Here is a 17736-nt window from a genome sequence, read left to right as displayed (position 1 = left end):
AAGATGTATTCATTGTAGTGAAGTTGGTCTGGATCTCTCCATAATAAAGCACGTAGGACTTGCTAGTGAAATACAACTGAAATGTAATAAGTGTTCATACATGACCACCTTTTGGAACAGTGTTGCAGTAACTGCAACTGAAGAAAATGGTAGCAAAATCTACGAACACAAGCGATGCTTGCTTTAGACAAGGAACGCCTTCGGGCTGCAGATAGGGCTGTAAAGAGTCTAGAAATACAAGCAAGAGTAAACAGGAGGAGGAACAAGAGGAAGCTGGAGGAGGAGTTTGCAGAGGATGAAGATAATCCATCCTATGGACCTGGAATGCACTAAAAAGTTAATCCAGTCTTTGTCGCTCGATTCCCAAAACTTTTATTTTCTCATACTAATTACATGTTTTCTAAGGATCTTCCAAACATATTTGTTTCAAACTTTCAGTAAATGTTACACAGTACCTTCTGCATAATTTAACACAGCCTTTTTCCAAAAAACTGTATATTTTTGAATATATAAATAAAAAATTGCAAAAAAATGTTGTGAATTTTCATTACAATTGAAAAAAAAATCATCTTTAATAACTGAACTAAAATTTTGTAAAATCCCTGTGTTAAGTTGTAGCCCATATTCCAATTAATAATCTGTAAAAAGTTCAACTTCCTACCTCAAATACTTTGTGAGGAAAGATGTAATTTATAAGCGTTATTTTAACATTGCAAGTATAGGGCGTTCCGGAGCCCCTTAATAAAACATGTGCTGCGACAGTTGATATGTGGACTGATTCGCATAATCAGGTGCACTATTTGGCTCTTACAACACATTACATTAACACAGATTGGTCTCTTGTGAACAATGTTTTATTTACAACAAAATTTCCGGGCGTTAAGAAGACGGGAGCAAATATTACGAAATAAATTGAAGAGAGGATGGCTGACTGGGACATTTCGCCGGACATGTTGCACAGTTTTGTTTTTGTCTCCGACCGGGTTCCAATGTAATGAAGGCTTTGGAAAATCACGAAAGGATTCCCTGTGCTGATCATTGTGTAAACACAGCACTTAGCCATACTTTCGACGAAGATAACTACTTGTTAAATCATGCCCCGAACATCGCATCAACAATAAATACTGCAATATGCATTGTAAGGTACATTATGAAAAGTGACCTCTGCTCGTCTTTGAAATCATCGTTGAAACAAGTGGTCTGCACACGCTGGAGGAGCTTGTACACTACGCTGGAATCGTTACACACTCAGTATAACGAAGTTACAGCTTTACTGATTGAAAAGAACTCCGCTTACAGATTGCAAGGATATGGTAAAGAGCTTGCAGGAAAAATTTTGCATTTTCTGAGACTAGTTAAAGAGGCCACAGATGAATTAGAAGGCGAAAAAGAACCGACACACAAGTTAGTTCTTCTTTGATTTCACAAACTGCAACAAATTTGCAGTGTCAATGACACTGACTGTCAGGTGAGTAATTACTGCAGTTAAAAGCACTGTTTCATTATGATACGTGATAGATTTATACACTCCTGGAAATGGAAAAAAGAACACATTGACACCGGTGTGTCAGACCCACCATACTTGCTCCGGACACTGCGAGAGGGCTGTACAAGCAATGATCACACGCACGGCACAGCGGACACACCAGGAACCGCGGTGTTGGCCGTCGAATGGCGCTAGCTGCGCAGCATTTGTGCACCGCCGCCGTCAGTGTCAGCCAGTTTGCCGTGGCATACGGAGCTCCATCGCAGTCTTTAACACTGGTAGCATGCCGCGACAGCGTGGACGTGAACCGTATGTGCAGTTGACGGACTTTGAGCGAGGGCGTATAGTGGGCATGCGGGAGGCCGGGTGGACGTACCGCCGAATTGCTCAACACGTGGGGCGTGAGGTCTCCACAGTACATCGATGTTGTCGCGAGTGGTCGGCGGAAGGTGCACGTGCCCGTCGACCTGGGACCGGACCGCAGCGACGCACGGATGCACGCCAAGACCGTAGGATCCTACGCAGTGCCGTAGGGGACCGCACCGCCACTTCCCAGCAAATTAGGGACACTGTTGCTCCTGGGGTATCGGCGAGGACCATTCGCAACCGTCTCCATGAAGCTGGGCTACGGTCCCGCACACCGTTAGGCCGTCTTCCGCTCACGCCCCAACATCGTGCAGCCCGCCTCCAGTGGTGTCGCGACAGGCGTGAATGGAGGGACGAATGGAGACGTGTCGTCTTCAGCGATGAGAGTCGCTTCTGCCTTGGTGCCAATGATGGTCGTATGCGTGTTTGGCGCCGTGCAGGTGAGCGCCACAATCAGGACTGCATACGACCGAGGCACACAGGGCCAACACCCGGCATCATGGTGTGGGGAGCGATCTTCTACACTGGCCGTACACCACTGGTGATCGTCGAGGGGACACTGAATAGTGCACGGTACATCCAAAACGTCATCGAACCCATCGTTCTACCATTCCTAGACCGGCAAGGGAACTTGCTGTTCCAACAGGACAATGCACGTCCGCATGTATCCCGTGCCACCCAACGTGCTCTAGAAGGTGTAAGTCAACTACCCTGGCCAGCAAGATCTCCGGATCTGTCCCCCATTGAGCATGTTTGGGACTGGATGAAGCGTCGTCTCACGCGGTCTGCACGTCCAGCACGAACGCTGGTCCAACTGAGGCGCCAGGTGGAAATGGCATGGCAAGCCGTTCCACAGGACTACATCCAGCATCTCTACGATCGTTTCCATGGGAGAATAGCAGCCTGCATTGCTGCGAAAGGTGGATATACACTGTACTAGTGCCGACATTGTGCATGCTCTGTTGCCTGTGTCTATGTGCCTGTGGTTCTGTCAGTGTGATCATGTGATGTATCTGACCCCAGGAATGTGTCAATAAAGTTTCCCCTTCCTGGTACAATGAATTCACGGTGTTCTTATTTCAATTTCCAGGAGTGTAATTAACTAGTGTAACTGATGAGTAGTAACAGAAAATGAAATGGCTCTGAGCACTATGGGACTCAACTCCTGAGGTCATTAGTCCCCTAGAACTTAGAACTAGTTAAACCTAACTAACCTAAGGACATCACTAACATCCATGCCCGAGGCAGGATTCGAACCTGCGACCGTAGCGGTCTTGCGGTTCCAGACTGCAGCGCCTTTAACCGCACGGCCACTTCGGCCGGCCGTAGTAACAGATATGTATTTTTTTACAGGAGGTACAAAGGATTAAAAATCGAACCCTGACTTTCGTTTGTGAGAAAATTGTAATCACTTCCAGACATAAAATTGCTACGTTTCTTTGGCTGTCTTTCCGTGATCTTAACATGCCTGAAATAAATGAAAAGAAGGAAATTCTTAGCAATGTGTGTACTACTTACGCACGTACAACACGCAGTCATTAACATAATCGGTTTTGCATAGTTAGTGGGTAGTGTATTCTAGAGAAACGGGAATATTATAATTCGTATAACATTTCATTAACGTAAAACACCTCGTTTTTACGGGAATGTTTCGATGATTTCCACAACAGTTCTGTATTACTTGTCCCTTTTGTTTATTATCATCCTTCGAGTACTGTGTCATCACCACCCAGAAAGAGAGATCGTTTCAAGGAATGGAGGAACAGCAGATGATCCGCAGCAGATGAAGTAGATCTCTACATTTTAATGCACTCCGGAGATGATGATGACATATTAGAGTGGCGGAGCAGACATGAAAGACACCTGCCAGGCCTGGCTGCAGTTGCAAGATGTATTTTATGTATCCCAGCAACAAGCGCACCTGGTGAAAGATGCTTTAGTAAAGCCGGCATGTTACTAACAAATCGCCACAGCCAATTAAATCCGGAACGCTTTAGTGATTTACTGCTGATCAACAATAACTGTAATTTTGTTTCTGTTGCAAACCAGTCAGAAGTGTGACAAGTTACGTCTGTAAATGTTAAATGTTCTTTGTATGCTTTCTTTATGAAGATGGTTGTCTTCTAGATTACAGGGACAGCACTTATTTAATGTTTGCTATTAATGAAAGGAAAAATATATCTTCTGTTTGCCAATGAGACTCGTCTTCTATCCGCGATTATATTGAAATATCATTTTACTTTCCAAGTACTTTATGAATTTAGCTGTGTCACATAACCGCTCTTTGAGACGTTACTTTTGTATTAAAAGAGAGAGAGACCGAGATATATACATTGTGTGTGTGTGTGTGTGTGTGTGTGTGTGTGTGTGTGTGTGAGAGAGAGAGAGAGAGAGAGAGAGAGAGAGAGACAGAGAGGCGTTGGATGTGCACAGTACAGTGCAGCAAGCCGGGGCGAGGCGAGGTGAGATGTCAGCGGTGACCGGTCATGCTCGGCTATCCGCGTGTCCGGAATCCGGACAACAGACGTGGGGCCAGTACGTGACTGAGCCGAGTGGTGTGGGGCCAGACACGAGCGGCTCGGTAACCCCGCCAACAGGCAGGCCGTGACCGGTCAAACCATGGAGGTAAGAATAGAGGGAGACGCCGTGACGTCACAGCTGCGAAGCTATGTGAAGCCGTTGGTAGCCTTCTCAATCCGACCAAAACATTGCTGCTGTAAGCTTGTGTGCATAGGCTTGTCGCTCGCTTTTGGAAGGATTTTGCGCTATTATGGTGACTTGTGTGGTGTTCGGATGTAGGAATCGTTCTGATTGTGATGCGAAATCGAAGGGAATAACATTTCATGTGTAAGTTGTCTCGTTAAGTGTGATTTTACAACTTCATTGTGAACGAACGTGTGCTACATCTGTACTTGTACTATAGCGTATTTTTCTCCTGTATGATTTTAGATTTCCTAAAATTGAAAGTCGCAAAGCTCTGTGGGAGAATGCCGTGAGGAGGAAGAATTGTCGTGCGTCTAAATGGAGCTCTGTATGTTCTCAGCATTTTCGAGAAGAGGACATAACCGAACTTCCATTTCAACAGTAAGGCTGCGTGAAAATGCTGTACCATCAGTTTTCCCTACACACCCAAAACATTTGCAAAAGGTATGTTAATTCAAAGAATTAAATTCTTAGTTTTCGAGTTCACGTTCAGTATAATACGTACGTATCGTCGATAATCGAAGTGTTGAGTAACTCACTTTGTCTTCATCATGTACCAAATTAAAAGCTAACACTACATTAACTGGCGTAAAGTATAGGCCTAAACAGGACACTGTGTAGATTTGCCATTCTATGTACCGTATTTCAGTAAATATTGGTGGTAATGAACAGTGTTTCCCAGTAGTGTAACGTAACTGAAATGTTCCAGTACGTATTACAAACAAAATGTATTTATGGGGCTTTGGAGGAAGGGTATAGCTGACTTAGTTTTCAGTTACTATTATTTAGTTTGTGATACACGTTTATTACTGAATTAACAAAATTGTATCGTTTACATTGAAGACTAGCTATTCGTAATATTACATTAAAAACTATTTTTAATCAGAAGAAACGCGGAATTTCGCCTTTACGAGATTTTATTTTAAACAAAAACTTTGAAACAACCAATCTGATGACGTTACATGCGTATATGGTGCAATTAGCGACTGTAATACACGCAGCGCTATAGCACACTGGCAATGTTTTGGTCAGAGTGTCATGGCAGCGAGCCACGCCCCCATGGCTTCAAAACGTAGTACGGCTGGGATACGTAGCGCCATCTCCCCTTATTCTTACCTCCATGGGTCAAACATTGAGCGTTGCAACACTCTAGACTCCACATACTCACGACGACTACCGCAGTCCACTTCACCCCTCCGCCGCCCCACACCGAACCACTCTTTCAGGGTTACTGTGCGGTTCGGCACCCGGTGAACTCCCTAGGGAATGTCTCACACCAGACGAGTGTAACCCCTATGTTTGCGTGGTAAAGTAATGGTGGTGTACGCGTACGTGGAGAACTTGTTTGCGCAGCAATCGCCGACATAGTGTAGCTGAGGCGGAACAAGGGGAACCAGCCCGCATTCGCCGAGGCAGATGGAAAACCGCCTAAAAACCATCCACAGACTGGCCGGCTCACCGGACCTCGACACAAGTCCGCCGGGCGGATTCGTGCCGGGGACCAGGCGCTCCTTCCCAATCCGGAAAGGCGTGCGCTAGACCGCACGGCTAACGTGGCGGGCTTTTCGTTCTCTCTCGCTGGGACATGTACGAGTGTTAGGATAGCTGTGACTTTATTAGTATAGAAGATGAGTACACGATCTTGTTGCTGTGAAGTAGCACTCACAAGGCGAAATGAAAGACTGTCGTGATCAGACAGCCTTTAACGAAGCTGTGTTTTGTGTGACTGTGGAGAATACAAGACGAAAATAAATTAATTGATACCAAACGCACAACTGAAAATGTGTTCCATTAGAGGAGGACTGGTATCTGGAATAAGTTTCACGCTATAATTCACGCTTCAGAAGCAAAACATACGACTTTCCTCCAGTGCAAACAAAATGGTTCCATCACCACCATGAGAAAAAATGTTTACTGCGTCAAACGAAAAATGGGTACTGCCTGCGACAAAAAAGTCCACCATTTCTGTATTCATTTAGTCATAGCAACTTGTGTTTATGGGCTAACAGCGAGTTGTGTAGCTTATTATTCATTAATTTATTTTAATAATTAATCACCATTTAGAGACTGCACTTCATCCTTAAAGTCATGTTTTCTGCGACTGTGATTACACACTCGGTACCAGCTCGAAAGTGTGTATATGTCGTAATTCTTATTCATTCTCTGAATAGATATTAAATGTGTGTAAAAAAAGTTTTATCTATGCAAATGTATGTATAAACATAACAATATTCGCTGCTTATCGACCACTCATTAAATTGGTGTATAATTTGCTTCTGTCATTTAGGCAGGCCGGACATTTTGTGACATTTCAACTTGCACCTGAGAAAGGCTTTAAAGGCGAAATCATGACTGTGAAGGAAGTGAATAGTGATTTACGTTTTAATGGTATAATTTTTTTTCAAAACAGTTGCGTAGGCAGCGGGAATGTCGCACTTGTGAACTCGTGTAGTCGCTCTTGTTTCTGAACGAGTCGAGTCCACTCGCACCCGACAACAGAGCCAGGTGACGAGTGGGCTGCGACGGAGACTCACAAGACGAGGCTACGTGCACTCGGAGACGACGGCTCCGGATATGAAGTTACAGGACTCTCTGGCGACTTCTGATCTCTGTCTCACACTAAGTCGAAGACTACATTTTTCTAACGTCTTTACGTGATCACTGGGCTCTCAAAACTGGAAAATGCAGTGTGACGCGATCAACGGGCATACTAGAACACTGCGCAACACATTTGCGCAAAGCTTCAACCGATTTTTACTGAGATTTTAAATTCGCGATCTCTCGGAGGGTGGAAAAACAATCCTTTGTGAAATTTTCATTTGCTTGAAATACAGCATGTATTAAACAAGAAAACTGAGTCTACAGTAATTTAAATGTATCTCAGGCCCTGCATTACAATTACTTTTCAGTTTATGCACCCATAACAAAACAAACCGAATTGTAGGATACTTCCACCTTCGAGCCCTTCTATTGCATCTTTGAATGGCTCTAAAAAGTCATCAACCTTTGTAGCACTGTTGTTGCAACCAGTATGTTTTTCAGACATACCCTTATCCGCAAGCATGCTCATGATGTTATCGCACTGACTAATTACAAACTTACATTCTAAACAAGAAGTTCCACTTAGACCCTATTTCTTGGTTCAAGTTAGCACTCTATACTCGCATTCGGGAGGAAGACTATTTAAATCCACGTCCAGCCGTCGATATTTTGATTTTCCAAAATCGCTCCAGGGAAATGCCGGAATGATTTCTATGAATCCCATCCTAGAACCCCATCCTTGAAACATTCTGAGCTTATACTCGGTCACTAATGACTGCAGTACTGAACACAAACTGAATGAAGATGTTGTTGATACTGTACCGTTCGCGGTGTGCCGCTGCAGCAACGGTATGTTTACATAACTGAGAAGCGACCACAGAGCATGCCAGTAGTAAACACCGTCCACTATAAAGGGCTCTAACTGGATGTGGTCTAGTGGCTGGGGTGGCTGCCTTTGAATCACGGAGTCTCGGCTTCGATTCCCGGCCACGTAGGAGATTTTCTCTGCTCGGGGACTTGGTGTTTGTGTTGTCTCCTCATCATTTCATCCTCACTATCATTCGTGACAGTGGCTAGATTGGACTGTCTAAAAATTGGGACTTTGTAGGGACGCTGATGACGCACAATTGAGCGCCCCACAAACCAAACATCATCATCATTGCCTAACTGGATAATGCAAGAAGTGCCTAGGTCAGTGATACTTCTAGTATCGTAGACTAACATTTTACGATAATATTCCAAACTTTTGTTGAGCGGTGTACGAGCACCGAGCAATTCGAGCAAGCACAAACGCCAGATATAGACCTCTAGATCCGATTTCCCATGCAAGGCTAGCTCACCTCGTATTCTTTCTGTTTCATACCGAGCGTCTACATGAAAGAAAAAATGTCATATTGACGTACAGAATATTTAACGGTTTCGTGAGTTCGAGGAGTCAACCGCAGCGCCTGCAATGGAGCACACATAAAGCAAGGCGGTGGCGCATGGTAAAACACTCGACCTGTGTTCTGGAGGACCAGCATTCAAATCCCCGTCCGTCAGTCCTGATTCAGAATTTCTGTGGTATCCTTAAACAGCTTAATCCAGATACCAGGATGCTTCCTTCACAAAGGCCACACTGATGATCTCCACCCCTGTCTTTCCCAGACGCAAACTTGTGCACCATCTGTAATGACCTCGTTAATGATGGTATCTTTAACTGCGAATCTTCTTTCCTCCTTTATTATGGACGAGACATTGCTTCATCACGTATTATGGAAGAAATACGAGGGCGTATCCAAAAGAAACAGAATTTTTTTTAACTTATTCACATTTTAAGCATAAACCTTCAGTCTCCTTCAGAGTAATCTCCACTTGCACTAATACAGTTGTCTAATCTTTTATTCCATTTTTAAACAATTTTTAAATTCATCTTTTGTGATGCTTGACAGCGCCCCCGTCGTTTTTCCCTTCGTTTCATCAACATCGTCAAAACGCTTTCCTTTCATGTCTGTTTTAATTCTAAGAAACAAAAAAAAAAGAAAATCACACAGGGCAAGGTCTTGTGAATAGGTGGGGAGGGGGTGAGGAGCAAGAGTCATTCCATTTTTGGTCGAGAATCATCGAGCAGATAGGCATATGTGAACAGGGGTGTTGTCGTGATGGAAAAATCAGTCACCCGAATGCTACAAATCAGACCGCTTCCGTCGTGTACTATTGCGCAGTCTTTTCAAAATTTGCAAGTAGAAAGCCTAGTTAAGTGCCTTACCCTTCGGAACAAACTCTCAATGGACAACTTCTCTCACATCGATCGATAAAACAAATCCGTGTTCTTTTAATGTTTTATTTCACTTTCGCTGGGGCCGGAAGGGAGAGGGGGGAAGATTCAAATGGCTCTGAGCACTATGGGACTCAACTGCTGAGGTCATTAGTCCCCTAGAACTTAGAACTAGTTAAACCTAACTAACCTAAGGACATCACAAACATCCATGCCCGAGGCAGGATTCGAACCTGCGACCGTAGCGGTCTTGCGGTTCTAGACTGCAGCGCCTTTAACCGCACGGCCACTTCGGCCGGCTAGGGGGGAAGAGCGGGGGGGGGGGGGGGGAAGGTGACGTGAGCTCTTGAAGTCTTCCACTGGCGTAATTGTTGCTTTGGTTCAAGTCACCTGTTATAATTTTTGAAAAAAAAGACTCATTTCGTAACTCTTTTTTCATAGCACAGCATGCTTCTACTCGACTTTGTTTTTGTTTAGCAGTCGTGGCATGACTTTGACAGCCACCTTTTCCATTTCCAAATCTTCTGTCACAATTGTTAAACTTTACTCCAAGTCACTTCCGACAGCTCCACAATTTCTTCAACGATCCGGCGTCGATCTATGTTGTTGACTGCACAAATATTTTCCACATATCCATGTGTTCGGGTCGTGGAAGGACGACCAGAACGAGGTTTGTTTTCCACTGACATTTCACCATTTTTGAAAAGGGAAACCACTTAGACAGTTGAGTTTTTTCACATAGCACCGTCCTTGTACGTATTTTTAACATTTCAAGAATGTCTATTCCACTTTTTACTAGCAAAAAGCAGTTAATCAGTACACTGTTTACGAAAATCAGCCCCTTCAAAAACAACAGTCACAAAAACAGTTCACACTGTAATCACTCCGGAACTAGTCCTCGACCCTCCACTCGGCCTACTGACTCTGGAATGTTCGCTCTGTGCTCTCCTAGGGGCGAAATGCGGTACTACGAAAGCTCTGCCAACCAAAATTTTAGTTTGGTTTCTTTTGGTTACCCCTCGTACAAATCTACATAGAGTATGATTATTTTTAGATTGTTAACGTCGCAGTAGTCAGATTCAAGCCACTAGTGGCATGGTAACATGACACTCAAATTCTACATAAAGATGACCACTGCCAGCTATCAAATTTTGTCGTTAAATAAATTTCTAAGTTTTTATTTCATACAATAATTTCTTCTCAAACAACGGTTGCGTTAGCATTACAGTTTAACTCAAGGGTAATAGCTACAGTATCAGAGCTGACAGAGCGTTACGTAATTGCTCAGTTGTAAGGTATTATGCTTCATTAATCCATATTTTCTAGAAGATCCGAATAATTTTATGCCAGCAGAAGTCTACCGTACACGATGCCTCTACAGTAACTGCTGACTCCTACGGTGTGTTATCACGTCATGTGATTAAACAAAAGTAATTTCAAGCAAGCCTTGGCTTAAATTGTGTAGTTACTCAAATAAATTATTTTCTTCAAGGTATACAGTGGAAATATTACACTTATTACTCTGTCTGCCCCATTTATGTTCATGGTGCTTGCAGTTCACTTGCAGATAGAGGAGGTTGGTTATAATTAAATGTTCGCTACATGAGCCAGAACAGACGGGAAAACTATTTACCGTATGGGAACCAAATTTTATGGGAAAGATGTTCTGACTGGATGCCGCAGTATTTGCGTTGTTAGTAGTGTTAGTGTCATGAATTGCAGTTAGGCGCCGATACTTGCACAGCGATGTATCATTGAAACTGTGGTGTCACCGCCAGACACCACACTTGCTAGGTGGTAGTTTTAAATCGGCCGCGGTCCATTAGTACATGTCGGACCCGCGTGTCGCCACTGTGTGATCGCAGACCGAGCGCCACAACACGGCAGGTCTCGAGATACGGACTAGCACTCGCCCCAGTTGTACGGACGACGTAGCTAGCGATGCACACTGTCGAAGCCTCGCTCCTTTGCCGAGCAGATAGTTAGAATAGCCTTCAGCTAAGTCAATGGCTACGATCTAGCAAGGCGCCATTAGTAACATTGCATGTATCTAAAGAGTCTCACTTGTATCGCCACAATCTACAGATGTACCAAAAGGATGGATTAAAGTTAAGTATTCCAGAAGCTACGTACTTTTCTTTATAGCATTCATTACGTATCCTGTTTCAGACCTCACGCCATCCTGCTTTAACTTAGCGCGTGCCTTTCGGCTTCCTCTCATTGTGTCTAGGCTGTCTTGTCTAGACACAACAGAAACACAAACATGAGTATGCATGACAGTTGCAGTCAGTCAATAAGGGTCTGGACAAGGTGAGCAGGGCCTCACTCGTTTTATCAAAACAACAGCAATACTGCTGCTGCTCTCCGCGAGTATCGACATATTAAAGGAAACGTGGAGAGGTTCTTTTTCCGCACCGGGGTTGAAGAACATGATTCGAAAACTAAATTAACTGACAATTTGGGAATTGCTTCTAGGTGAGGCCGACGGCCAATTGCTCCACACATTGTTGAAGAAGTTACTGCTGCCATGGCTGAGAATGTTGGACGCTATGTGCGATCTTCAAACAGTGCACGAGCTGTGTCACGACAGTTGAACATTCCACGGTCCATCGTTCGAAAACTGCTGCGAACAGTTGTGAAATGGTATCTCTAGTGCTGTTTCGGGCTGTCGTAGATGAAGGTGGTCGTCACACTGAACAGCGTTTATAAACAGGAAAGTAAACAAGGAACGCGGTTAACGAATGATACCCTCTCATGTGGAAATAATTTTTTTTTTCAGTGGCTTGTTCGTTATTTCTCTTCCACATGTCCTTACAAATGTATCCACAGAGTTTCATTGTCCTACGATCACTCGTTTTTATGGGTACCTCTCAAGTACAGAAAATTTAATTATAACCACTCTGAATATAACGCGTTCTATGTGTTGCCTGTCATTCATGTTTACACGCTGACAGTATTTGAAGTTTCATAATCATCGTCCCGCACTGAGCCATAAATGGAAATTATTCCAGTATGTGTAGCCGCCATTACATTATAGTCATAATAAATACTATCTGATAATAATTGAAGAGAATGGTTGTTGCGGATTTGTCAATGAGAACATGACTGTTTTTCGTGCTTGCTACATTAATGCCAGTTAAAACAGCAATTACAATTTAAATATGCGTTTTACTAGGTCATGTTCGGACACTGAGGAGTTAGACAGGAACTGTCGATGACATGCCTCGCTCATGTCGCCCAAGGGCTACTACTGCAGTGGATGACCACTACCTATGGATTATGGCTCGGAGGAACCCTGACAGCAACGCCATCATGTTGATAATGCTTTTTGTGCAACCACAGGACGTCGTGTTACGACTCAAACTGCGCGCAATAGGCGCAACTTCACTCCCGACGTCCATGGCGAGGTATATCTTTGCAACCGCGACACCATGCAGCGCGGTACAGATGGGCCCAATAGCATGCCGAATGGACCGCTCAGGATTGGCATCACGCTCTCTTCACCGATGAGTGTCACATATGCCATCAAGCAGACAATCGTCGAAGACGTGTTTGGAGGCAACCCAGTCAGGCTGAACGTGATTGAACAAGGTGGAGATTCTCTGATGTTTTGGGATGGCATTATGTGGGGCCGACGTACGCCGCTGGTGGTCATGGAAGGCGCCGTAACGGCTGTACGATACGGGAATGCCATCCTCCGACTGATAGTGAAACCATATCGGCAGCATATTGGCGAAGCATTCGTCTTCATGGACGACAATTCGCTACCCCATCGTGCGCGTCTTGTGAATGACTTCCTTCAGGATAACGACATCGCTCGACTAGAGTGGCCAGCATGTTCTCCAGACATGAACCTTATCGAACATGAGTGGGATAGATTGAAAAGGGCTCTTTATGGACGTCGTGACCCACCAACCACTCTGAGGGATCTACGCCGAATCGCCGTTGAGGAGTGGGACATTCTCGACCAACAGTGCCTTGATGAATCTGTGGATAGTATGCCACGACGAATTCAGGCATGCATCAATGCAAGAGTACGTGATACTTGGTATTAGAGGTACTGGTGTGTACAGCAATCTGGACCACCACCTCTGAAGGTCTCGCTGTATGGTTGTACAACATGCAATGTGTGGTTTTCATGCGCAAGAAAAAGGGCGGAAATGATGTTTATGTTGATCTCTATTCCAATTTTCTGTAAGTGTTACGGAACTCTCGGAACCGAGGTAATCCAAAACTTTTTTGGATGTGTGTATTATAGAAGTGTGGCTGTAGCAGTAATATATTTACGTTTTCACGATGGTATTTGGTAACATACACTGACGGAAAAATAAACACAGCACCAAGTAGGAGTTGTGCGACATAAGCGAAAATTGGTACGATTGTTTGTAAATTAAAAGATGATGTAAATTCAAATTTCGTGCATAAGAGTGGTGCAAGTAGCGCCACTATGAAGATAAAAATCAGGTTTATCTTAAATACACGTTTTAACGGTCGTGAGCGTTAGTTACCTTTGACAGTGGATGTGGTGCGTTGATGTTAGTTAAGAATTCCTTTGAGGCGACAAAGACGCTATTATCATCACCGTTCAGAGTTTATATGGAGTCATGTAAAAGGCCTACTAGTAGCCGGAGGTTTCTTTTGCGATATTGCAGAAAGACATGACAGGAATGTAGCCACTGTACATGATTGCTAGCTGCGGTGACCACGATAACGTTCCGTCAGAAGACAGGGCCCTGGACAGCACATGGCATTACCTAGAGGGAGAACCATTGTGTTCAGCTTATGAATCTGCCGCATCGTACAGCATCTGCAGCAAAATCTTGAACAGCAATTGGCACCACAGTGACAGAACGAACTGTTATGAATCAGTTATTTGATGGATAGCTCCAACCAGATGCCCTGTAACGTGCATTCCACTGACCCCAAAACACCACCATCTGCGATTCCAGTGACATCAAGCGAGAGCTCATTGGATGACAGGGCGCCGGTCTGCTGTGTTTTCTGGTGAAAGCTGATTCTGCCTCTGTGCGAGTGATATCTGTGTGTTGGTTAGGAGTGCCTGCAACCAACCTGTCTGCATCCTAGACACAGTGGACCTACGTCCGGATTTATGGTGGGGAATGCGATTTCGTTTAACAGCAGGAACACGCGCCTGGTTATCCCATACACCTTGACTGAAAATTTGTAGGTTGATCTGGTGATTCGACCTGTTGTGCTGCGTTATGAACAACATTCCAGGGGAGTTTTCCAACAACATAACGCTCAGCCACATACCGCTGTTGTAACCCAACATGCTCTACAGAGTGTCGACAAGTTGCCTTGGCCTGCTCGATCTCCAGGTCTGTCTCAAATCTAGCCCATATGGGCCACAGTTCCAGCTTCATCCACAAACAGCATTAACCGTCCCTGTATTGACCGACAAAGTGGAAGACATGGAACTCCATCCCACAAACTAACATACAGCATTGGTACACTACAACGCATACATGTTTGCAACCTTGCACTCGACGTTCTGGCGATTACACCAGTTATTAACGTACCAGCATTTCATATTTGCAATGGTTTATCCCGCAATTACATTAACCAATGATCTTGCAATGTTAATCACTTAAATGTGTTAACTAGACAAATGTATTCCCTAATTCGATTACTTTATATTAACTATCATTTGGTGTTGCGACTTTTTTCCTTCTGTGTATGATGATACCACCATAATGATCTATTCTCGTTATTTTCCTGATTCTCTGCTCCTCCCGTAGCGGCTCCTTTAATTACACTACTACCTATCTAATTAACGAATCAGAATGAGATATAAGACTCGTTCCTGCCGTGACACATTACTGCATCAGAGATTCTAACAGTTCTTTGTTCCTTGCGAATTTTTGCTTGTGGAGGGCTACGTTGACCAAATTGTAATGAGAGAATCCAACAAACTGCTTGCAATTTCCGTAGCGGAAAAGGGGAAGGTTTGCTTACTTCGTGTTTTGTAAAGCTGTCTTGAAGTCCTCACTGGTTTCTTCTCTGCCGGTCACAGATAGCCGGCCGTGGTGGCCAAGCGGTTAAAGGCGCTACAGTCTGGAACCGCGCGGCCGCTACGGTCGCAGGTTCGAATCCTGCCTCGGGCATGGATGTGTGTGATGTCCTTAGGTTAGTTAGGTTTAGGTAGTTCCAAGTTCTAGGGGTCTGATGACCTTAGAAGTTAAGTCCCATAGTGCTCAGAGCCATTTGAGCCATTTGGTCACAGATACTAACATGTATACAATGAACTGTGAGTGATGGAAAGTCTCAACGATACTCCAGTCAGTCTCGAAATGACCTTATTTTATTAAAAACAATGATAAAACGGTCTTTAGAGTCAGTCTAATAGCAATACTTCAACCTACGTTCTTGCAGTCTAATCTTCACTTATCGAGCACCATTGCAAGTACATAAGATCGTCTCCACAAGATTTTAACGACTATTCGAAATCGCACACACACGAGATCGCATATAAATATAAACGTTGTCTGAGGTGCTTTTAATCACCAAATTCTTTTATTTTTATTTTTTTTCTTTTTTTTTTCTTTTTTCTTTTTTTTGAGAATATGCTATCTGTCCACATCACGTTCGTGTTGCCTTTCCAAAAAGGATCTATATGTTTTCCGTGGCTGACTAATATTTTAACTTAATTTGAACAGTACAAAATTTACACTCGTATGAAGTATATGGTGTCGGCATGAAAGTTAGTCCTAGACTGAGTAGTGAGCTAGCTTCAGTGTTTCGTACCTGCGTGCACATGGCGCTTTTCTGATTGGTCGGTTTAGTCAGCCACTGACTGACAACATTATATAAAATTGTAATTGAAATGTGAGCTTAATTTAGGACTTAATGAAATCATGTTTAGGTATCTGTCAGCGTGCATAATGTCGATTCCTGTTGGAGGCGTAGATAAAGTTTAAATAGTTCATTTTAATAAAGAGAGTTATGCACTTGCTGCCAAGTATCCAGTGCGAATCGCCGCATTCTCTGCATTATCCAGAAGGATACGTTTTGTGATCATCTGTCGTTTTGTGGGAGTGGAAGTTAAACTGATCTCCACTGCTTGCTGGCTTATAGCACAGTGAGCCTTGCTGTACTGTATGATGAAATCTGATAAAATGATGGGTGACATGGGGCAAAAATACCACACACCTCCTACGACTATTCACTCGCTATCAGGACAGAGTTCGTAAATGTAAACAAAGACACATTTGTTCTGTTTTGCAAAAATGTGCACATAGTTCTTTTCTGTAGAAAATGAAATTTCACAAGGAAACTTGTAACGTTACGTGTATATAGGTGAGTTATTGGTCCGCCCAGGGCTCGTAATGAGGAGAGCTGAATTTGCTTGCTTGACTCGGTGCGAGTCAGCGGGAGGAGGGCGTCACGCGGCGGCGCCAGTCGAGTCCGAGTACAGAGCACAGCACCGTCGCCGGAAATTTGTAAATCCCAAGGTCGGTAATTTGGACGGCTGTTTTTAGTGTAGCCTTTGAGCAGGAGACAATGCTCCATAAATAGTGGAGTGTCAGACAAGCTGAAAGATGGCTTCTTACAGCACTTTGAGAGTCTATATAATTTACAATCAAATATTAATGCAAATCTGAATACATAAGCAATCCCAGAAATATGAGGCACATCCAAAGACTCAACAACATTTTCAGTATCTTTAAAACAACAAAAGTTAAAAATTAACAGTGACTAATAGTTTTCACAGTGAACCTCTGAATTAACAGCTTTTAAGCACTTCACGCAATTTCGACAGCATTGCACTATACCTAGCGTCGCTGAAATCTACGGCTCTGAATCTATTTTATTTTTAGTTTATTACGTTTTTTACTTCTTTTCAATGTTCAAATGTTTGTCAGAACATCATGTCCTGCACTATTACACAGAAAATGAATACTGCATAAATACCTCATATTTTGTCATACTTGTGAATATATTTAATGAACAGTTTACTATTTTGCATGTAACTTTATTTAAATATTAACTTGAATTGCAAATACAAAATCACGGCAATTTAAAAAGCGATCAGTCGCATGTGTTATCCGACACCACCTTTCTAAATAAGTTCCAAAAGCAGGTCTAAATGAGAGTTTGAACAGTATTAATGACAATCTGTTGTTATTTACCATGAGTGCGCTTGTGCAAGAATAATGTTTATACATTTATGAACAAACCTTTATTTATATTTATTATGAATGTCCAGCCACTGTGGACGAGCGGTTCTAGGCGCTTCAGTCCGGAACCGCGCTGCTGCTACCGTCGCATGTTCGAATCCTACCTCGGGCATGGATGTGTGTGATGTGCTTAGGTTAGTTAGGTTTAAGTAGTTCTAAGACTAGGGGACTGATGATTTCAGATG

Source organism: Schistocerca serialis, chromosome 3, assembly GCF_023864345.2.
Source record: "Schistocerca serialis cubense isolate TAMUIC-IGC-003099 chromosome 3, iqSchSeri2.2, whole genome shotgun sequence".
Classification (NCBI taxonomy): Eukaryota; Metazoa; Arthropoda; class Insecta; order Orthoptera; family Acrididae; genus Schistocerca; species Schistocerca serialis.
Note: the sequence above shows the minus strand (reverse complement) of the source record.